This window comes from Artemia sp. Qi Xiang Cuo, chromosome 17, assembly GCF_049724085.1.
Source record: "Artemia sp. Qi Xiang Cuo chromosome 17, ASM4972408v1, whole genome shotgun sequence".
Taxonomy (NCBI): domain Eukaryota; kingdom Metazoa; phylum Arthropoda; class Branchiopoda; order Anostraca; family Artemiidae; genus Artemia; species Artemia sp. Qi Xiang Cuo.
Window position 1 is genome coordinate 51028483 of NC_142810.1, and position 23178 is coordinate 51051660.

Sequence of the window (23178 nt, forward strand, 5' to 3'; positions counted from 1 at the left end):
TAATTCAAGCATCCGCAGAAACAGATCACTTTTCTTTAGTAAACCTTTGCCTTTATGGTACTAACTCATTCTTGATTTTTCAATGTCATCTTCAATCAACTCTGGAAAATCGGCTTTAAATTTGCCCCCCCCCCCAGGATTTTGGCAAAATTACGCCACTGTAATTAGCCTTAAAATGTCCTTTAAAATACAGCTTAACAAGTTTTAATCATCCTTTTAAAGACTACACCTGAAAATTAGAAAATATTTGATATTTTTGATACTACCCAAATCTCATCAAAATTATTTACTTAATTGTTGATCGTTTCTATTTTCGGTTCTCATCATAGCCCAACGGCCTGTTTTTGCAATAAAGATTATGTTTTATAGGAAGTGATAGACATAGACTGATTGAGCGGGGGGGGGGACCCCTCCAAGACTTGAAAATCTAATTATCCTTAAACTTTCCATTAATGTATATCTTAGCGAATTTTAAGGTAGCCTACTTATGCATTAGCCTATAACTAAACCAGCGCTATACACGAAAGACGTCAAGTTTGGTTAATGCTAATAAAATAAAATGAATATATAACAGTTTAGAAACAAATTTGGGCTATATATTTGCACATTAGGGGGGGGGGGTGTTGGTAAGCATAGCATATATTAAATACGTAGCCTAACGTAACCTAGGTACCTCCCCCCCCCCTAAACCCCCCAAACAATCGTTTAAATAATGTAAACTCAATTAGAAACTACACTTTGCCATCAATTTATCTAGCAAATACCCGTTTGTCTGATTTCCTTGTACAGTCTATAGCGCTGGTTTAGTTATAATGCACAAGTACCAATTTTAAAAATTCAAATATTTAAACTCAATCTTTCCTTCATGATTAATTTTAGCAATTTTTAGGTATCCTTTTCTAGGAAACACAATTTTTACCGATTCGCCCAATCAAGTCAAAATTCATTTCTAGAAATTTGTCAAATCCTAATTGCTTAAAGTTGATAATATAAGACAGTACTTGGATCAAATTTAAACGCACATGTAATTTAACCATACTTCGATCAGATACAGTTTTTTTCATATTGTTTTTTATCATCCCATAGAAGACTATTCTAGGAAATTAGATTTCTATAGCTTCACCAAAATCAAATCAGAACTCATCTTGAGAAATGTTTCAAATCCTTCTTATAATTACTTAAAGTTGATGATATAATCCTATACTTGGATCAAATTCTAACCCTACTATACCTTTAATCCCGCTTGGACCAGGCAAAGCGTTTGCAAATCTAGTTAAATTCAATATTTCCTTCATAGTTAATTTTAGCAGTTTTAATCATCCCATAGAAGAATATTCTAGGAAATTAGATTTCTATAGCTTCACCAAAATCAAATCAGAACTCATCTTTAGAAATGTTTCAAATCCTTCTTATAATTGCTTAAAGTTGATAATATAGGCTAACCCCAATTGGTTCAAGTTACACAATTCCAAATTAATTCCAGAAAATGTTGAACCCCCAGCGAAACGAAAATAATTCAAATCCTATCCTATTTCTATTTAATTATTCATTATTCCTCAATGTGAAAAAGCCCTATTTTGAAAGTATTGATCTTTCTGATTCTAGTTAGAGTTCCAGAGAGAATAGCTATCAAATAAATCCCTGGAATATATCCTGGAAATACATTAATACTATAATGAGACTTGGAATTAATGAAAGAATCAAGTTTTGTTATTGATCGAAGTGAAATGAGGATTGTTCAAGATAAAGGAAGTTTTATTGTTGACAGAAAAGCAGTGGCGTCAATTCATAAAAAATGCGAAGAGAGGGGGCTAAACATATTTTTCAAATTAACGGGGGGGGGGGGGTAACTTTGCTGCTTAAAGGTCCAAAGGAAATACCAAAAAAGTAGGCCTATTGCTGAGAATCTAGAGAGGGCCCCCTCAACCACAATTGACGCTCCAGCTAAGAATTAGTTACTTTTCAAATCCTATGGAGGGGGGCAACTTTGTTTCTTAGACGCATTTTCAACAAAATACCCAAAAAGGTATTTTTAGAAATCTAGATAGGGCAAATGCCCCCTCCTACCCAATTAACACTACGACACCCAATGCGTGCCCTCCAAATTTTTTCTGGAGAGGGGGGGGGGGAGATAATAAATGAATTTCGATTGATAATCTTAAAAACAAAGTTTCCAGAAATTCAAGGGAATTTGGAATTACGGGAAAGCAAGGAGGCTGCTCCCTCAGTGGTGGCGAACTTAATACGTACTGCATAACCCATAACACATTTCACGTTACACGGAGCAAACTTCCGGTACGTGTGGCCTGCACACGATGTACACGAATATTGAAAGTTGGCAATTGTCAATATATTGTCATTGTCAATTGTCAGGTATTGTCAATACGCACCGGCCCTCAATCTGTCTCAAACCAACCATTACTGATCTGTCAGCGTTATCTGCACACAAATAATGTATTAAAACCTGCAACATGCAAACTACATGCAAAATAATTCTTTCAAGGCTTCCAAAATCGTGCCATTTCGTAAAGTATATGATTTTTAACACTTCATATGATTTTGTCAGCAAGTAGATTGGTGCAAATAGGAGGGTCATTATTTGAAATTAAATAATTTTCAATTCAATTTAAATTATATGATAAATAATAATTTAAAACTATATTTAAAATAGCTATAATAATTACATTTAAAATTATACAATTAAAGAAAATAATATATTTTTTTATTATAATATTTATATTTAAAAATAATAATCAATTAAAATAATAATTTATATTTTATGTTTTAATTGTAATAATATAATATTTAAAAATAATATTATATTTAAAATAAGATTATATTTAATATTATAATCAATATTATTTAAATATATTTTGGAACTTACGTGTTATCCTGACCACACTCAAGAAATTTGATCTGTTTAAAACCGATTTTTTCTGTGTGCGCTCTCAGATAATCAGTTCAACCTGAGTGAGATAAACTATTATGCAGGTATATTCTAATTAAATATTTAATATATAGAGTTGGTTACGTTAGGTATTCAAGATAATATCTTCTGAGCGGCCTGATTACCATATCCTCAGTTGTAGTTTCCATAATTTTGTTAATAAAGTATTATATTTTCATTATATTTCGGCATAATTCATTATGATTAACCTAACTTCACTTCTTGAGTATGGTCGGAATAACACGTAAGTACCAATTTTTTCTGCTACATATTGATTCAATAAAGAAACGGGAAAAACAATGTGTTGGGCTTTACCCCCCCTCCTCCCCTGCCACATATTAATAAGAACGAAGATGGGAAATCGACTGAATTCAACAATAGCTACATATCATTTACTTAGTCACTACGTTGACTAAGATTGACTTAGTTGTAGATGAGAGCCAGTCACACCCAAGAATAAGAACTTCAACCCCCTCTCGAAAACAATTTCCTCAATTATTACCAAACATTTCCTACTAAAATTTTTATAGCCTCCCCCTCCCAATAACAATGTGGAAGAAAGTGCGTGAATATGCACAAAAACCAGGAAATTTACATTAAAAACCGTTTCATACGAGCCGTATAGTAATGGATTTAGTAGATAGTGCTAAATAAATGTAGTGCTAGTAAAAGTGTTAAATCCGTAGATTTTTCCATTGATTAAAGTGTAAATGAAAACGGGTTGTGAGATTTAAGATGGGAATTACTATGCACAAACTTCTAATAAAATATTGTTGAAGAAGTGAAGTTCACTTATATTTAATAAATTTAATATATAAATAATATATTTAATATATAAAATAGAAAAACCGACCATGATAATATCTGTTTGTAACCATGAATCACAGATCTTTTTAAGTCACTATTATATGTCACTATCTGAGGGAATAGGGACACAATCACTTAAGTGCTACGGTAACAGTTTGAGGAGCTACGAAGCCAAGTCTCAATTCTTCAGGTCACACCACCGAAATCAGTTTCTTGACCTCGCCCATAATCAAACAGCTCATGCTAACGAAATGTGAGTAGGTAGCGACTCTGTCCAATAGTAAAGGAAACTAACCATTCCCCAGCACTCGTTCTTTAAGCTAAAGTTTGACATTTCATTGCAATACTTTAAGGAAGACTGCTTAAACACAAGGGCCGTTGAATTTGAATGAGAAGTTTTTTTTTTTTTAAGAACTAAGATTTTAGTGTAAGGACTTAAGATTCAGTGTAAGAGCGAGGTATTGAGGAAGGGGATCTTATATACGCAATAATTTCAGTTCGTTTTTAGGTTTTAATGCTACTCCTTACTTTCATTTGAGAAAAAAAGCTTGTTTTGGTACTTGGGCACTATATGGGCCTTTACAAAGGAACCAGTCACGAAAAACCCGTTTTTGACAGGTTAATTCAAGAGACCACTATACAGTAATGCAATGCTTAGCGTGGTTTTCAATGCGTTTACGATATTTAAACTGTTGTTTTTTGGGGTTTAGGTGGAGAAAAAAGTAACTAGGTTAGGTTAGGTATTTAATATAGGGTTTTTTACTTTATTTCATTAGCATTGAAGAATATGACGTCACTGTTATTTTACTATCACGAGCACAGTTCATATAATTATCCAGTATGATCATTCCCTATCTCACCCATTATAAAAACCCGGACCGGGGTGCGAGTGCTCCAGAGAACGTAGAAACATAAGCGGCGTCAGATCTTTTCACGGGTAGACAAGTCAGACGCGAAACAATTGGAAACAAGTGGAAACCCGCTATTACGAATAATGCACTTTACGCGAAACAATCGGAAACAAGTGGAAACCCGCTATTAATAACTGCACGAAGAAGTGGGAGGAGCTTTTTGTTCACACTGAGAACGAAGACCAGAAATGATCTGCGATAAGCTTACTGGATAATTATATGAACTGTGGTCACAAGTAAGGTCATATCTGACGTAATGAGACTTTACTAATATTGAGACTTAGCTAGCGCTAATTTCAGTCAATCAGAATTTTCCGATATTTCAACCAATCAGAAAAATTCTATGAAAAATCAAATCGGTTTAAATTAGCGTAATTAAATCTCGGTATTAGTAAAGTCTTATTGCGAATGGGGATTAAGCTAATCTTAACAAGGAGGATCGGCAGGAAAATGTAGATAGCCTAAGAGGGACCCTGACCCATCTAGTCCTCCCTTTAATGACATATTAACAAATCATTTTTGGCAAATAGCCTACCTGCTAAGAGTGAAAAATATTAGATACGTGGCAGCAACAATAAATCGTTCAATATCAAACAATCAAGTTCCTACCTTTTTTGACAAAACACAACCCTGTCCCTTTTTATCAGAAACAGATACAACCCCATCAAACCGATTGACTACAGAAGAAAACGATAATTCAAATTCTTCCCGATAACTTCTCTTAAAGAAACAAAAACATCTGTTTTAAATCATTTTGGTTTGACATCTTTAGCCCTCTGGTAGAACATGATAAGAGTCCTCTGTTGACAAGTATATCTCATCAATCAATGATCTTCAGATACCCCCTGCGGATCTGTAGACCAAACAAATGATTTGGTCTTCACCTTATTGTCACACTCAGTCTCATGTTACAGTAGCCAATAGCCTAGGACACTGTTTCGCAAGCAACCCCAGGGCAGGAGCGTCAGTTGCAGGTAGGGGGGGGGGCCAGGGTATCCGACATTAAAAAAATATTTGGTACTTTTATGATATACACACTTGTATGACAGCTTGAGCGGTAGGGGGGTTATCATACAAGTACCAAATACTTTTGGCATTCTCAATACTTTTTGGTATTTTCACATCTTCCCAGAGGTACTTACGTGTTATAGCGACCACACTTTGTTCTTGATCTGTAATGAAACCGGTTTTCTGTGTACACTCGGAGATAAGCAGCTTAGCCTGGGCGAGATAAAGTACTATGCAGGTATATTTTAATTAAATATTTAATATATAGATGTGGTGAGGTATTTAATATAATGCTTTCTAGGCGTCCTGTTTTCCCCAATTCTCTGCTATAGTTTCTACAATTTTGTTACTAAACTATTATATTTTCATCATATATTGGTATATTTCATTAGGATCAACGTAACTTCACTTCTCTGGTGTCGTCGCTACAAAACGTAAGTATCCCCCCCCCCCCAGATCCTGAAAAAATTACTTTGCCTCCCCCCTACATTGTCGTGAATTTGCGCCACTGTACCATTTATAAGGGTTCGCAGACGTACAAAGAGAACTCAATGCTTGTACCTTCAATCAGATGTAGGCTATATCGGAATTTATAAATAAAAGCTGGAGAAAAGAAGAATAATACTACCGCTGTTCCACCTAAAGCAGCTTTCACATTAGCCTACCTACTTAATTGTCTATACTAAGTGGCTAAGTTACGTTTTTTATCCTAAACTTAACGTAAGTTTAGTGTAAAAATCCTTTTTTTGTTACGTTTTAACGAGTCGGACTTCTTTTTTTTGTTGGGGGGGGGGGGGGGGTTAACCCCCGTAAATCGCTCCCCTTGAATACAGCCTTGACAACCAGTGATGAAAATTCAAAAAGCAGAACCTGTCACAGAGACAGAGGGACTGCATTTTAGAAAATATTGTGACTCATGCATTTACTGTCTTTTTACAGGTTTAACATTTAATACAGGAAGACCATACATATTTAATTTAAATCTTCCGTGTTTTATTGGCGGAAAATTTTCACAGACACACAGAAGAGCCAATCAGGTTTGACTTTTTTTTACTGATGCATGCTTAAGCAATTATAACTGGAATACGAAAGGACGCTATAGACAAAAGCCAATGGAATTAAGCACACATTCACTATAGCAATCTCTCATTCTCTCTTTAACTCAATGGTGGATTTTATTTCAGCACAAAAATAATCTGATTTTTAAATGTCCAGAATTCTTTGGCTGCGTAAGGACTTTATGAAAAGCCCTTATGTCAAATTTTTTTTTAAGTTCAGAGCGTATCAAGTCCTTCGAAAGTAAAAAACTAAATAAAAAAGTGTTCAAATATATTGGTATATAATATAAATAATAAGAATATAATATAATATGGTAATGAGAACTATGTAGCCGGTGATTATAATTCTTGAAAAATTTCTACTCAGAGCCCCCCTCCAATTAGATGTTGATATTATAATATGGATCATGGAAATTATTTTATCTCATCATTCCTTTATCGTACCCATATGTATACGGGTATAACAATATACCCATATAGCCTGATATAATTATGCCAATATAATAACCAATTTTGGTTTCAGCTGAAAAGGCAACGTTGTTGTTTTCTTTTTCGCAAATTATCCAAAGGGGATACAATAAGAAAACCACTTGGGAGGCACGAGATAAGCCCCCCCCCCCCCAAGGTTCAAAAGATATCTAAAATAGAAGGAGACCCTGAAAAATATAATTTTCGGAGTCATGCCCCTCATGGGGGAAATTACTAAATCCCTGCCCATTCAAACAATAAAAAAATTACATGATTGTGGGATTGGAGGGACCTATTACGGGGCGTCGTTTCTGGGGGGCAAGGGGGACTTCCCCCCCCCCCCCCAAAAAAAAAAATTGGAGAAAATAATTATTATACAGCTCAAGCCCCTTGACTTTCCGCAATCGGACCTCCCCTCCTCCCCCCCAAAAAAAATGCTGGAGATTCTTCCCTGCCTCCCTCCCCCAAGTCCATCCATCCATTAATCGAAGTTAAAACGCACTACATTCCGTCAAAAAGAAAAACATTTCTGTAGTTCCTTCCAAAAATATAGAAAAACTATTTACCCATTAATTATCGATACTACGATAAGGGCTATAGATTTTTGTAGTATCAGGAAAAGGAAAATCTATACGCCTGTCCATTCAATCTTTGTTTCAGCGAGTAATATTGATCGCTCCAGAAATGGATAGCTCCAAGTTTCCAATAGAGAATGATTTGGGATTGAATTTATTGGGAAAAGCCTGTAGAGGACCCTATACTAACAATCATATTGATCCAACATTTAACTACAGGTGGATGAAAGGAATTTAATTTTTACTTTCAACAAAGCAAAACTGACTCTGGTGATAATAGGAGGGGGGATTACCACCGAGGTTTTATTGTACCACCGAAAATTCCTTATTTGTTTTTTCTATAAAAGCTATCCACCCCTATATTTTCACAAATTGGTGCCCATGAAAGCTAAGTCCATTTAGCATACCGGCACAATTAGGAATTTGGGAGGAAGTGGTGGGGGAGGGGCGAGTCTATTACTAGACTCGTAAATAAAATTGTTTTTCTTTTTTCATAAAAATAGTAGTTTAGTGAATGTATTAGTATAAATTGGATAAAAATATGATCTTTTACGGAAGTGGTGGGGGAGGCTGGTGTTCAGAGTCGTTCCTAGAGTTGGTGAGGCCAGGGGAAAAATGAATTATAGCACCCCCTCCCAGCTCAAATAAAATCAAAAAAAGCAGCATCAAAGTTAAAATTTTATGGAAGTGGGCAATAGCTCTGTGATAATATATTGGATTGAATGTATTGGACAAGCTTGTGGAAGTGGGAGAAGGGGGTCATGTTCATGAAAAATATCATTCATGAAAGGCAGGTGTCTCTTTACTATACTTTATGCTATGTTATATAATTTACGGAGTAGATTTTGTCCGTAAATTAGACAGTGCTAAGTGGAATCGAGCTTCACTTAGAATTTTACGTTGCGTATGTTTACCTAACGTTATGGGGAAAAGTTCAAGACAAGAGCAACAAAATACAAACTACGGATGAACAAAACGCATTTTTAAAATTTTAACGCATTTAAACGCAATGTGCCACGTAAGAAAAACGTAAGTGCCACGTAAAGAAAAACGAAGAAGGTTATTACTCAAAATTTCAACTAACTGCTACACATGATTAAATAATGTCCATTTTTGTCCATCGGTCTGGAGCCAAACGAAACACAGTTCCTTCTCGAATGTGGGGGGGGGAGAGGTCGTAAGAAAGATTTTAAAGGAAACTGGAACTACATGGGAAGGGTAAGAAGTGAAACTTTGAATAGATTTAGGTAGAGGAGATGACCTCAGGCAGCTTGGTGGTGAGTGAGTTGTTAGTAGTAGTATTGTCAAATTGGCGTTAGGTAGTAGAGCTAAACGTTCTCGTGTACCAGGAGAACAAGAATTAGTTGGAGCCGCGTTCTGCGCTATTAGAATTAATTGCAATTGATTATTGAATATTGTTCTCTTATTGTTGAAGAGTCTAAGCCCTAAAGTTAAACAAATTTGGAAGAATAGGAAGATAAGTCTTCAAATCAAGATTAGAATACAGGAGGCTGCTGTAATGACAGTGATCCATTGGTTCTGAAGCATGGACGCTCCGAAATGCGGATGAAGATTTGTTATATGTTTTCCAGAGAAATAGCCTACGGATTGTTCGTGGCCCCGGTTGACAGACCGTATTTCAAACAATAGGCTGTATGAAAAGTGTGGTTCAATCCCGCTTTCTAGGGCTATAATGAGAGAAAGGTTGAGATGGCCAGTGCACGTTCTCTACACGGCAGATTGCCGAAGAATGTCCTTTTCTGCCAACCGTCAAGGGCTAAACAGAAAGCAGGTCGTCCGCGATTGGGGTGTGGAAGGAAGTCAAAAAGAAAGATTTAAGGGAAATGGGAACTTCCCGGGAGGGCATAAAGAGGGAGGCTTTGAATAGATTGGGATGGAGGTGAAGCGTACGTAGCTGTGCTGGTCTCTGGTGGCTTGGTGCTGCGGTGAGTTGTTAGTACTAGTATTAGTAGTAGAGTTAAACATCATTAAACGCTTTTATTTGGTGCGATAAGAAGAAATGGCTGCGTTCCTTACCAGCTTTTATAATTTACTGCTTTAACTTGTGGAAAATTACCCAATTAGTGTCTTTTTGCGGCAAAATTAAATTAGCACACTCATAAACTTAACCAAAAGGTGGGGAAATTATCAGATTTTTTATGGATAAAAATGGGCACAGTAAATAAGTTCATTTTGTTAATTAGTTGTTTCATCATAAATTACATTATTTAATTCCTTTTGCTATTATAAAAAAATACTATTAATCGGATGTAAACTCCATGTAATCGGAGGATGTGCTTCTTTTCATTTAAATATTATTATTTTATAATAGTTATAATATATTCTTTTAAAACATAAGAAAATGTTCTTTAGAGGCAAATTTTGCTGGAAGATAATTGTATTGTTCAACGTTGTATAACTGTCCGAGCTCCTGACGATGTCAAACATCGGAATGAGGGAAGCAGAAACACTCTCGATTGATCAAAGTGGATAGAAGAGTCAGACGTCATCTTATGTCCTCTCCAACCCTTAATTGTAATTGCTTATGCTTACGATATTGCTTATGATATTCAGATTTAATGAGACTTGAATCATTAGAAAGTGTGATTTTATTTTTCGGTTGGTTTAATTAGATTTAATTATTATGATAACATAATTAATTATAACATTTAATTATTATGATAACATAAGTTCATCACTTTAGGATTGCAAAACTGGAAGATTTGAATCATCTGATGAACAGCAGAGAATCCATGATTGCCACTGATTTTGAACAGAAATTTCCGAAGTTAGTTCCCGAAAAGCGCAAGGTTAGGGGGACAAAACATATGGAAACTCTTGACTAGCCTACAAATTTAATAATAATAATAATCGGTACTTTCCCATTATGCGGGCCTCTCTAAAAAAGCCAATTTTGGTTAATGCTAATGAAATAAAATAGGATGCAATATACAATAGTTTAGAAACAAATTTGGGCTATATATTTGCACATTATGGGGGGGGGGGTGAGGGGTAAAGCATTGCAAATATTAAATACGTAACCTAACTTAACCTAGCTACCTCCCCCCCCCAAAACCCCAAAAAACCACAGTGTAATATCGTATACACAATGAAAACTATGCTACCATTGCCTACTCTATAGCAGTTAAAACGTCAAAAACGGGTTTTATCATTGCCTACTCTATAGTGGTTAAGCTGAGAGGCCTGCATAACGGGAAACTACCCAATAATCTTGCAAATTTAATCATATTTGATTATCAGATGAGAAAGCATAATAATTTACTTGAGATACATAAAAATATGGTTAAGGGCAATTTACACACACACACACACAAAAAGGAAAAAGGGACTTTTGGGTTGCACCTCTCTACCCTTGACTAAAGTGTTTACTCCTTATATTTTCTAAAAAAAGAATAAATCAGTATCTTTAGAATAAACAACATTCCTTATAAGCGCAAATATTCCTACGTAGGTGCTCGAAGGGGAAGAGGGGGTCTAAATCGAGGTCGTATTCGGGAGGGCGGGGGGAATTAGGGGGTTTGCCCCCCCCTACCCGCCCAAAAAATTCCGACTCGTAAAAAGGTAACTAAAATAAATATAGGCTAGACAAACTTTTTATGCATTTTTGAGTTTTTTTTGTGTAAATCCCCCCCCCCCAATAAAAAAATCCTTTTATAAAACCCCCTCCGACAAAAAAATTCTGGATACGACCTTGGTCTAAATATGCTGATTTTACGATTTATTTTTTATTTTTGTCCCCAACGATTTTCATATGATTTTACTAGTTTTTGTAATTTTTGGGATTTGAAACTTTACCCGGAGATAAAGACCTGCGGACCCGACCCTTACCTAGATTTTGAATTATGGTCCTTTTTGAACAATAACTATTTTTCTAGTAACAAAGAGGGTAGTCACCCATTTGCAGGGGGTTAGCTCCAGCATTTTTATTGAGGGGGCAAAAAAGTTCCACATCCAGAGAGTCAAGGGGCATGGGCTATATAAAAGCTTTTTTCCAATTTTTTTTGGGGGGGGCAAAAAAATTACCATCCCCAAACGACGCCACTGCCCATTTGAAAGGCTATTTCTTTTATTGGGTATCAGAAGATGAGGTAAAGAGTTTGTTCTCTTAATGCTCTTGAATATTATTTTCCCCATTTTTAATTTTAATTTCGAGCAAAGTGTAATTTCCGAAAGTAGCCTACTACATATTTCCGAAAGTAGCCTACTACATATTTCCGAAAGTAGCCTACAATCAAACTTAATATTTTTGTAATTACGTCTAGTCAGCTTATTCTTTATTGTGAATTACTTATTACTTGCTTATTTTGATTAGGGATGCCTCTGCGATGCAATTTTCCCCAGAATAAACAAGAGGCACTCGACCTGACTTGTCAGACTAATATTTCTATGAAGTATTAGGGATCATTAGATAAAAAACAGAAGTTTCCTCTTGAAAGGAGTCGATCCTCTGAATGTCCTTGAACATTAGTGCCCCCCATTTTTCATTTTCGCTTTCGAGAAAAGGGCGATTTCCGAAAGTACCATCGAACATAAAACTTCTCCAATTATTTGTAGTCAACTTATTTTCTATTGTGATTCGAATAAGAAAAGGACCTTAGTCTTTCTAAATTCTTTTGTTTCTGAAAAGAATAAGAAGAGATATGGAACTTATGTAGTCGTAAATATTATTCTAACGGTTCTTGGATAATGTTTTCCGTAAAATACATGATTTGAAACGGGAAGGCGTCATAACATCGAACCGTCAGGAGAACGAACGTCAGGAGCAGTACAAAATCCGTCATAACATTGACAAAAAAATTCCGTCAGAACCTCGAACCGTCATAACATGGAAAATTTTAAAACTTTAGTTTCTGGGGTTAAGGGGGAAAAGGTACCTAGGTTAGGTATTTAATATATGCTTAGCTTTACCCCACCCCCTGATGTGCAAATATATAGCCGAAATTTGTTTCTAAACTATTATATACTTATTACTATTATATAAACTTATAAATTTTTTTAGATGTTATGACGGTTCGAAGTTCTGACGGTTCGATGTTATGACGTTTCGTGCTTGTGACGGTTCGCCAAAATGGTAGCACCTCGTTTGAAACTCTTACGTGCGTTTCAAAAATGATAAAAGTCATAGGGTTTAAAAGGAACGGGCCTTACCCCCTACAAAAAAAACATAGTTAGAAAATATGTAGGTAAAGGCAGATCTAGAACAAAATCTTGGGGGAGCCCAATGTGATAAGGGCACCAATAATTGACAAAAGTGACATATTGATTTAAAAAAGTGAAACAGAAAAAACACGGAATGAGGCACCAGGAAAATTTTGAAGAGGGGGATCTCCCGCCCATCTTCCTGGATCCGCCAGTGTAGGTACAGGTAAAAATTACTCTAAAATTTCTTGGAGATTCAAATTAACGCTGTTAGGCTACACCTCCTTACCAAGGCTAATGCAAGCATGAAATAGTTCATTTTCGGAGTAGGAGGGAGGGGGGGGGGGGTTGGTGACAAAGTTTGCATACAGCAACCAAAAGGGGCAATTTACACAAAAGATCTTTAAAATAATGAGATTTGAAGTCGGTTAGGTCCAGCGAGGATAAGTCTACCCAATGAAAAAGGAAAGGAAAAATATGAAGACATTTGGGTCCATACCTCCGTTGAAACCATCCTCAGCGCACAAAAATAGAAAAGGAGTAAAAAATACATTTAAACGTCCCAAGGACGCCATAAAAACAAAACAAACACTGAATTAAAAGAGGTCCAGTCAAAGTTACAGACAAGGCCGCATACAGGGGCGGGGTGTGGGGTTTGAGCCCCCTTCTCCGAAATATTTGGCTGACTAGTAAAAACGTAGCAAAAATGAATTTAAACGAATTTTTTATGCTTTTTTTTAATTTTATTTGTAACACCCTCCTCGAAATATTCTGGATATGTTAACAGATAATAGTCCTTAGGACTTTTACCCTTTATTCTTACTTTTGCACCCTGAGGTTCCAATAGAGGTTCCGACCAAAATATCTGCAGTTTTACAAAAAAAAAGAAAAAAAAAGTTTTTTTTTTTCAACCTTATAGCTTATAGCCTACTCAACCTTATAGCCTACATTCCAACTAAAGTTTGAATTCCACGGAAAGAATGAAGTCAAATTTAACTGATTATTTTTGCTCTGAATATTTATTTTAATATTTATTCACTTTTATGGCACCATATTTAGGAAAATTAGTTTAAATCTTTATCGAAGATTCTTCACAAATAAGTCATTATCAAATGCCTTTTTGAAAAAGATATCAATTCTATTATAAATCAAATATCAATTTTGATAATCCTTATCAAAGAACTTTTTTGTCCTTTTCCCAGAAATAGGAATTCACAAAAATTTTATAGCATATTAATTCCGTTATTTACACAATTGTTCCTAAATGTCTCATATTTGCCCATAATATACGCCAATTTTCTTTCCTTTTGGTTGTCGATGATGCAGGCTTTCTATAATTAAAGTGGATACTATAAGGGGAGTGGATACATGAATTTGAAAATATATTCAAAGGCACTAATCTGGGCTCCTCATTCCTATAAGTTTTATTTCAAAATTATATATTTGTAAATTTACAAAGCTTAATACCCTTTAAAATGAATCGTGCAAGAAAAACATTATCTTTTTAAGATTTAAAATTTAAGTTAGAATATATGTCAATTTTCAGGTACGTAGGCTTAACCAGAAATTTCCTTCAGAGGGCCAATAATATAAAAAAAAGACAAATTTCATTAATAATTCATATAAGAAATGCCAACGAATTCAAGAAAATCCGGGATATCGGGGGGACCCTTCAATCTGAATTACTTATACCTTTTAGGCTCTAAAGGAAAAAAAAAATTACAAGACAATATAGTTTAAGATTACTTACAAATCCAATTTTGTCAATTTATATCCACCAATGTATAGATTAAACCAAAATTAGTTAGAAATCTTTGTAAAACAGAGTATAATTAAATCAATCAGATTAAAACATCAAAACTATAGAACTAAACTAACTGTTATCGCTGCTGGCTAAACTACAACTGATTGGGAATTGACAGAAGTGTAGAAAATCACGGGGAGGATGGCTCTTCTTGGCTCCGCCTATTATTCGAAAAGAGGCGGATCCAATAGAGATCAAAAGTCTCCGCTAAAAAAATAAATTGACTTATATTAATGATGATTACCATCAATTAGACTATGGTTGAAAAACGGGTTGTGATAGAAATTTTCCCATGGGTTACACTTGCATTAGGTAAGCTTCAAAAGTCAAATTGTCAAACGTTTTACATATCTTGGAGGATAGCCAATTGAAGTTGGAAGGTGTAAAGGGCATGGATGCAGTGGCGTTAATTGGGGTATGGGGGTATTTTCCCCACTAGATTTTAAAAACACTTTTTGGAAGATATTGCTGTTGAAAAATATATTTTCTTTATTTTCGTTGAAAATATTGAAACAGACGGGTGAATTCTCCGTTATTCATATTATTGGCTTACGAATAAAGTAAACATACCACTCGATCCCTTTTTTTGGCTCACTCCAAATATAATAATCATTTTTGTCGGAAATAAGTTTTACCCCACACCCCTATATATACCAATTCAGGGTATATATTTGTAGATTAGGGGGGCGGGGAGGAGTTTGAACTTTCCTCTCATTTACATTAGAAATAAAATTTACCCCCATCACCCTAATGTGCAAATATATACCCTGATTTGGTAGGTATAGGGTGGGGGTAAAATTCATTTCCGACAAAAATGATTATTAGATTTGGAAAGCAAAAGACTACAACCAAGGCTGTACCCAGAGGGCGGGGGTTTGACCCCCCCCCCCCCGAAATGTTTGTCTGACTCGTAAAAACGTTACAAAAATGGACATAAACAAATTGTTCATGTGTTATTTTTAGTTTTTTTAGTGTGAGCCCCCCCCCTCCGAATTTTCTTAAAAGTAAAACCCCCTCCGAAAAAAATCCTGGGTACGGCCTTGGCTACAACCCTTCTGTAGCCTTAAGAAAAGTTACTGAGTTATTTTAATTAATGTATCCACTTAAGATGGGGCAAATCCAGCCCAATAATTTTGCCGTGGCATTTTTTTTTTTTTTTTTTTAATGGAATGGGTTCACCTGAAAAGGGGATAGAGAAGTTCATTATGTCAGATAAAAACGCAAATACACTGAGGATCTTAACTTCATAGAGCCTGATCCAGGGCAGATCCATGATTTTTTTTTAGGGGGGGGGGCGAAATAGGTTGATCGGATAAACTTTTGTTAGGAGCAAGTTTATTTAACGCAAACTTGCGTTAAGTAAGTAAATTACATTACTTTAGACTGCGTTAGGGGGGGGGGGCACCCCCCTCGCCCTTTCCCTGGATCCGCCACTGGCCTGATAGGTTCCAGATAAGCAAATACCTGGAAAGACCTTTCCTTGGGGTATGGGTACCTGGATTTTAGGCCCATATCTGAAAAACTTAAATTTGTTTTTAAATACATTCATTTTCATTCATTTTCCCAAAAATAAATGAAAAAGTATACTGTTTGACCGGTTGACTTCTCCGAAAACTGCTTGTCCCCAAGTGCGTAATTCATAGGAATATAATGAATAGCAACAAAAACAGAATAGTGGTAGAAAGAATAGAATAGAAAGAATAAAAAAGTAATTAATAAACGCAGAAATAGAATAGATATAGAAATAAAAATAGAAATATTAATAGAAATAGTGATAGAAATAGCAATAGAATAGAGATAGAAAGAATATAAACATAGCGAATAGAAGCAAAAATAGAGTAGAAATAGTGATAGAAATAGTAGTAGCAATAGAAATAGTATTGGAAATAGTGATAAAAAATATAATAGAATAGTGATCGATCGAAATGCGGTAGAAATAGAAATATAATAAATAGAAACAGAGTGATCGAACATTAAAGGAATAGAAGTAGAAAGAAATATAATGATATTAATTTCCGGAAGTTTTGGTGATTCTTGATTTTTCAATGTTATAGAGATACTATTTAAACTGTTAAAAAGTTCTTTTTTCAGTAAAGTGCAAATGAGGACCTGGTCTATAGAAGGGCTAGGGGGGTTAACCCTACTTAAATTTGCGGAGATTTCTCTGTGTTTTAAGTTATAAATTCTTGAATTAAAGATCTGTGTTTTAAGATCTTTTGTTGGAATAGCATTTTAAGTGAATTTATTTTCGTGTTTTAATACCCGTAGTTTAATTATTTATTTAATTATTTAATTATTTGTTATTTTATTTAATTATTTTATTTAATTATTTGTCAAACATTAGAGAAGTAGTTAAAAGTTTTTTTAGTTTTTCTGCTTAAGAAACTAAAAACACTAAATCTAAGTTTGGGTTGTAACTCAAATTTTGGGTAAAATAAATACTTCATCAAAATTATCAGTCAGTTTTTGGGGAAATACCCAGGGAGAGGGCCTCGGTACTTCGGCATCTTCGGAATCTTAAATTTCCCCGAATGTCTGTAAACTCCTTATTAAATTATCAAGTGATTGTTTAACCCCCCACCCCCCTCCCCGCAGAACAAAATCCTACGTAAACGTTTCCCTTAACATACAAGGGTACTTGTGCACTATCTGGTACCCACCGCTATAACTTTATCAAGGAAACCAGGTGCAAAACCCGCCAAACGGGTATTTGCAATAGAGAAACAGAATGCAAAGCCGTGCTTTCCATTACGTTTACAATATCTAAATTGTTGTTTTTTGGGGTTTAGGAGGGGGAGATACCTAGGTTAGGTTACGTATTTAATATATGCTATGCTTTACCCCCCCCCCCCAATGTGCAAATATATAGCACAAATTTGCTTCTAAACTGTATAGATTCATCTTTTTTTTTATTAGCATTAATCAAAATTAAAAATATTTATTTTATTTTAAAAATGATTTATTTATTTTATTTATTTTATATATATTTATTTTATATATATTTATTTTATTTTAAAAATAATTTATTTATTTTATTTATTTTATATTTTATATATATTTATTTTATTTTAAAAATAATTTATTTATTTTATTTATTTTATATTTTATATATATTTATTTTATATATATTTATTTTAAGTTAATTATTTTAAACTTTATTTTAAAAATATCTTTATTATTAAAATATCTAGTATCTTTATTTAAAAAAGAATATTTTTCATGCTCTATTTTCTTGTATCTTTTTGTTTCATTTAGTTATACATTTTGTATTTATATTTTTTGTTTTCAATAAATAAAATTTTTGTCTAATGTACCTACTTACTGTATTTTTTTCTTTTATTTTCTTTTTTTAGTGGTAATTAAGATTTAGGACTGGGAGTCAAAACTGAGCGGACTTCCACTCAGTTTTGCGTCGCTATTAAGTTCAAAGTATGCAGTGGGAATTTATCAAAGAGCTCCTGGTAACGAACTGTAAATAAGAAGCGACCCGGCTCAATGGTAACGGAAACTCTAGAAAACGGGTTTTTGATAACAATAGATACATCAAAAGAATGAAATTTCAATGCTGAATTCAAGTATATAATTTTCATCAAGTTTAGTCCTACCCATCAAAAGTTACGCTCCTGAGAAAATTTAGCTGATTTTCGTAAAAAAGGGGGAAAGACCCCCTAAGAGTTATAGAACCTTAATGAAAATCATACCATCATATTCAGCGTATCAGAGAACCCTACTGTAGAGGTTTATTTGTTTTTTTTTTATGTTTTTTTCCAGGGTTGATTGTATCGACCCAGTGGTCCTAGAATATCGTGGGAGGACTCATTGGAACGGAAATTAAAAGTTTTAGTGCCCTTTTAAAGATACCAGAAAATGGAGGACAACTAGGCCCCCTCCCACGCTCATTTTTTCCCCAAAGTCACCTGATCAAAATTTTGAGATAGCCGTTTTGTTCAGCATGGTTGAAAATATAATAACTATGCCCTTTAGGATGATTTAATCCCACGAAGTCCCCGGGGGGAGGGCTGAAAGTTATGAACTTTACCCAATGTTATCATATAATATTGGTGATTAGGAAGTATTCAGACGTTTTCAGGGGAATTTTTTTTGGTAGTAGGGGGGGGGGGTGAGTGGGTCGGGGGTTATGTGGGAAAATCTTTCCATGAAGGAAGTTTCCATGGGGGAAGGGACATTGCTATGAAGGGGGCGTCGGATTTCCCAGCATTATTTAAAAAAAAGATCAGAAATTAAATATAAAAAACAAGTTTTTCAACTGAAAGTAAGGTGCAACATCAAAACTTAAGACGAACAGAAATTATTACGTGTATGATTGGGTTCACCCCCTAGTCAATACCTCGCTCTTCAAGCCAAAAATTTTTTAGTACTTTCATAAGAGCCATTTATTCCATATAACGGCCTTTGTGATTAAGGGGTCATTTTTAAAGAATTGGAACAAAATTGGAACTTTAGCTTAAAGAGCGAGGTATTGAGTAGGGGGTGAGCCCCCTAATATACGTATTAAAAATATATGAATATACAAGTTCGTTACGTAAGTTAATTCGTAAGTTACGTATATTTATTACTAATAAAAACGTTCGTAAATAAAATTAAACAAGTTTCGAGAAAGCCATTTAACCAAATAAATATAAAATTAATATGCAAATTTTGTTTTAATTATTCATGTACGGTGAGCCAAAATCAAAACCTGCATTAATTCAAAAGCGTTCAAAAATTAAATAAAAAAAACAAGTTTTTTTAACTGAAAGTAAGGAACGACGTTAAAACTTCAAAACGAACAGAAATTATTCCGTATATGAAAGGGGCTGTCCCCTCCTCAACGCCTCGCTCTTTGCGCTAAAGCTTTTTAATGTTTTAAAAATAAAGTTGAGAGACAGATTCAAATTTTAGCGTAAAGAGCGAGGCGTTGAGGAGGGGACAGTCCTTTTCATAAACGGAATAATTTCTGTTCGTTTTAAGTTTTAACGTCGTTCCTTACTTTCAGTTAGAAAAAACTTGTTTTTTTTTATTTAATGTTATTTTAGACCGATGGGGACTATTATAGCTTTCAGAAGTTAATTTAAAACTTATTTTCAGAGCATGTCAAATTTAAGTGTAGATACTGAACTATGCTGGGTGATAGGCAAAGGAGCATAAATATTTCTTTATTTCTAGACTTCAAGAATCGATACCTAATCTTTCCATTTTTTTTCTCTTCCTAAGCTTTCTTTTGTCTTTTTCTATATGAAACTGTAAAGCCGACCACGAAAAAATCTGTTTTTTTTTTCAAATTGATGCTTGGAATAAAAAAAAATTACACACCTTTTTCCGAACCCCATTTGAGCAAACACATTTTTTTTTACAGAAGGCCCCCTTCGACCCAAGGGGCTCAGTCTGTAAATTTAAAATTGATCAAGAAAAAACAATTTTTGGGAATATTTCCAAGCCCCTAGCATTCTCCCCCTCCCAACGAAATGTATGACCCTCTTTATTCAGGCAACAATCCTTGAAATTTTGAGCCATTTGGGAAAATTTATTCTTTTTTGGCCTCTGTTATAGAGTGGAACCGTTCCCCCGCACTACAATTTCTATTGCATAGGGGCTAAGTGAGGCTTTTTGCGCAATTTTCATTCCAACGGGTATTTTTTTCTTGGGGGGCAGGGGGGGCGGGGCAATTGGGGAACAACTAGCCAATTAAGTTTCGGGAGTGACTTTTAAACCGTTCAAAAATAAATTCTGCCCGTTTTTAGCCAAGTTTTGGGGGAATTTTTTTATGAATTTCGAACTGACGAGAAAACAATTTTTGACCCTATTTCTTAAGAGTATTTTGACGACGCCCAAACTTTCCTATATTAGTCTCCATTTGGCCCAGGGACTCAAAAGTGTTAATTTCCAAATGATGAAAGACAAAAAGTTTTGGGTCCCTACAGAGTCCCTCCTACCATTTCCCCTTCCTAATAAGATTTGGTCTTTAAAGTCCAGACTACGGTTTTTGAAAATTCCAGGCCAAATAGGATAAAAAATTTGACGATTTAAATTTTTTTTTACGGCTAATGGGTCAGTGCTCCAAATAAAAAAGGATTCTTGACCCTTTCAACCTTGACCCTTGGTCCTATTTTTGGTCTTTCTTGTGCATTGGGGCTGCCATGGCCCAAGGAATGAAAAGTAGGCCTACTCCTTTCAAAGCCGATCGAAAAAAGTCGCCCCTTTTGGAGCCCTATTTTTCAGGGTCAGCCATTAGTAATAAGATTGTTATTTGTATCATGAGTTAGTTCACAAAGCTGAATCGAGGCTCTAGCCAAAATATCTATTGCTTCCATTCCTGAAACTGAAAAATAACACCAATAGCTTATAAGCTATTGGCCGCTTTTCTCTGATTTCCCCTTTATAGAAAGCGTCTTCATTATTAGTGCCAAGGTATGTGCCTATACTGAGAACCCTATACGTCAGTTTCCGGCCGTTTTGAGCGGGCAAAATTTGTTTCTGAAAAGAGAGGGGAGAGTCACCCACTACTCACCTGCAATCTGGGGCAAGCCACAATTAGTCCTTCTTTGCAAGAAAGAGAACTTAATTCTCTCACCTAGGAGACTTCTCAAGTGATCTTTCTGAGCCAGGGTTAGCATCTCATTTGTCATGGGGGATTGACTCAACAGCATAATAATATCGAAAGCTTATTCTCCAAAATATCCTGCCTCAGACCCAACACAGAACCACCAGTCCTGCAAGTCTGTTAGTCTTATATAGTCTGTTAGTCTGATAGTCTGTTAGTCAATATTTTTCCTTCTCTGGTGAAATCCCTTCCCATAGACTTGAGGCTACAGGTTTCGAGCCAATCGGGAAGAATCTTTTTTTTACCCGTTTTGGTCTTTGCATTAAATGGCAGGGTGGGGCAGGGGGTCACCCTACAATCAAATTGACAATTAAAAGTGGTAAGGGAGCTTTCAGCTTACAACTGAATGAAGCCTCTTCTAAGTTTCAGCGAACAAACTTCTGTGCGAAGTGGTAGAGAAAAAACTAGACCTCCAATGCCAAGGGCCAGTGGAGAGTTGCAGCAACTGTGACCTATGGTCACAGTTGCGATGCAACACATTGTTGCGATACATCACAACACAGTTGCGATACATCTAGATGGGCTATGATTGTTAAAAACCCTTATTTGCAAGAACTGCGTGTAACTAGAGGACTTCTGAAATAAGTTCCATGTGTAAGAATTAACCGTCCAAACCTTTTCCGCTTTTTTTTTTTATACCTGTATTAAGACTGTATATACTGCGATTAATGAACATCCATGAAACGGTTCATTGTGTAAACTCTTATTTCTTAATGTACCTTTCAATTTCAGATATAGAAGAATGAATGTCTTCTTGCTTCCTTTTCATGGCATTAAATGTCTAAGATATAATAAACACAAAAATCCAAATTTGACATTTTTTTTTAACTTATGTGCTTTTGAATCAGGATTTACGGGATTATTTCCCAAAAATTTATGAAAGATATAGAAATTATGCCAAGGTTTTCAAAGAAATAAATATGATGTTCTACCATTATTCAAAACTATTTGGTTTCAAAAAGTGGAGCTTTTTGAAACCATTTTGGTTTCAAAAAGCTCCGCTTTGGTATCCTAGTTCCACTTCAAAAAGTGGAGCTATTATTCAAAGCTATTTGGTTTCAAAAAAGCTATTTGGTTTCAAAAACTCTATTTGGTTTCAAGAAGCTCCACTTTGGTATCCTAGCTCCATTTTAAAAAGTGGAGCCATTATTCAAAGCTATTTGGTTTCAAAAAGCTATTTGGTTTCAAAAAGTGGATCTTTTTGAAACCACGACACATCGGCAGCGATCGACGGTCGGTAAGTAAGAGATGGCTTTGAGCTGATCCTAGTGTCCCCTAGGAGCACGCTAATTGGGGCCGAATCTTCGACGAAAAACAACTACTAATAGGTGATTCTTGATAACTTTGAAAATAATTTCCAAGTTATATATATATATATATATATATATATATATATATATATATATATATATATTATATATATATATATATATATATATATATATATATATATACATCGGCAGCGATCGACGGTCGGTAAGTAAGAGATGGCTTTGAGCTGATCCTAGTGTCCCCTAGGAGCACGCTAATTGGGGCCGAATATTCGACGAAAAACAACTACCTCATTTTTTGCAGCGTTAAAAGCTAACCCAATTTTAGCATATTCATCACTTAATACACGGTAGTGATCCTCAACTCTAGAAATAGTCCTACATGCGTTAAGTATATCATCAGCGTAATTGATGAGCGACACATCTAGGCTGAGATATATGCAGCATGGTCTAGCAGACTCTTGTGGGACAGTAATACTGTTGTTGTATAGAGGAGGCAAAATAATGGAGCCTTGCCGGATACCTTACGCACAGGTATAACAACGGTGGAAACCACCATACCGTGACA

The 23178-nt window shown here is 35.0% G+C and overlaps 1 protein-coding gene across 1 annotated transcript in view; it reads right to left on the reverse strand.

Moving 5' to 3' along the window:
* The window catches only part of ct (homeobox protein, cut), a 251784-nt gene extending 236966 nt beyond the window's left edge, over positions 1-14818 (reverse strand). The window contains exon 1 of the mRNA XM_089102897.1: positions 14685-14818. The gene's annotated coding sequence lies outside the window, so the exon portion shown is untranslated. The remainder of the gene's footprint in view (positions 1-14684) is intronic.
* Between the last annotated feature and the right edge of the window lie 8360 nt (positions 14819-23178).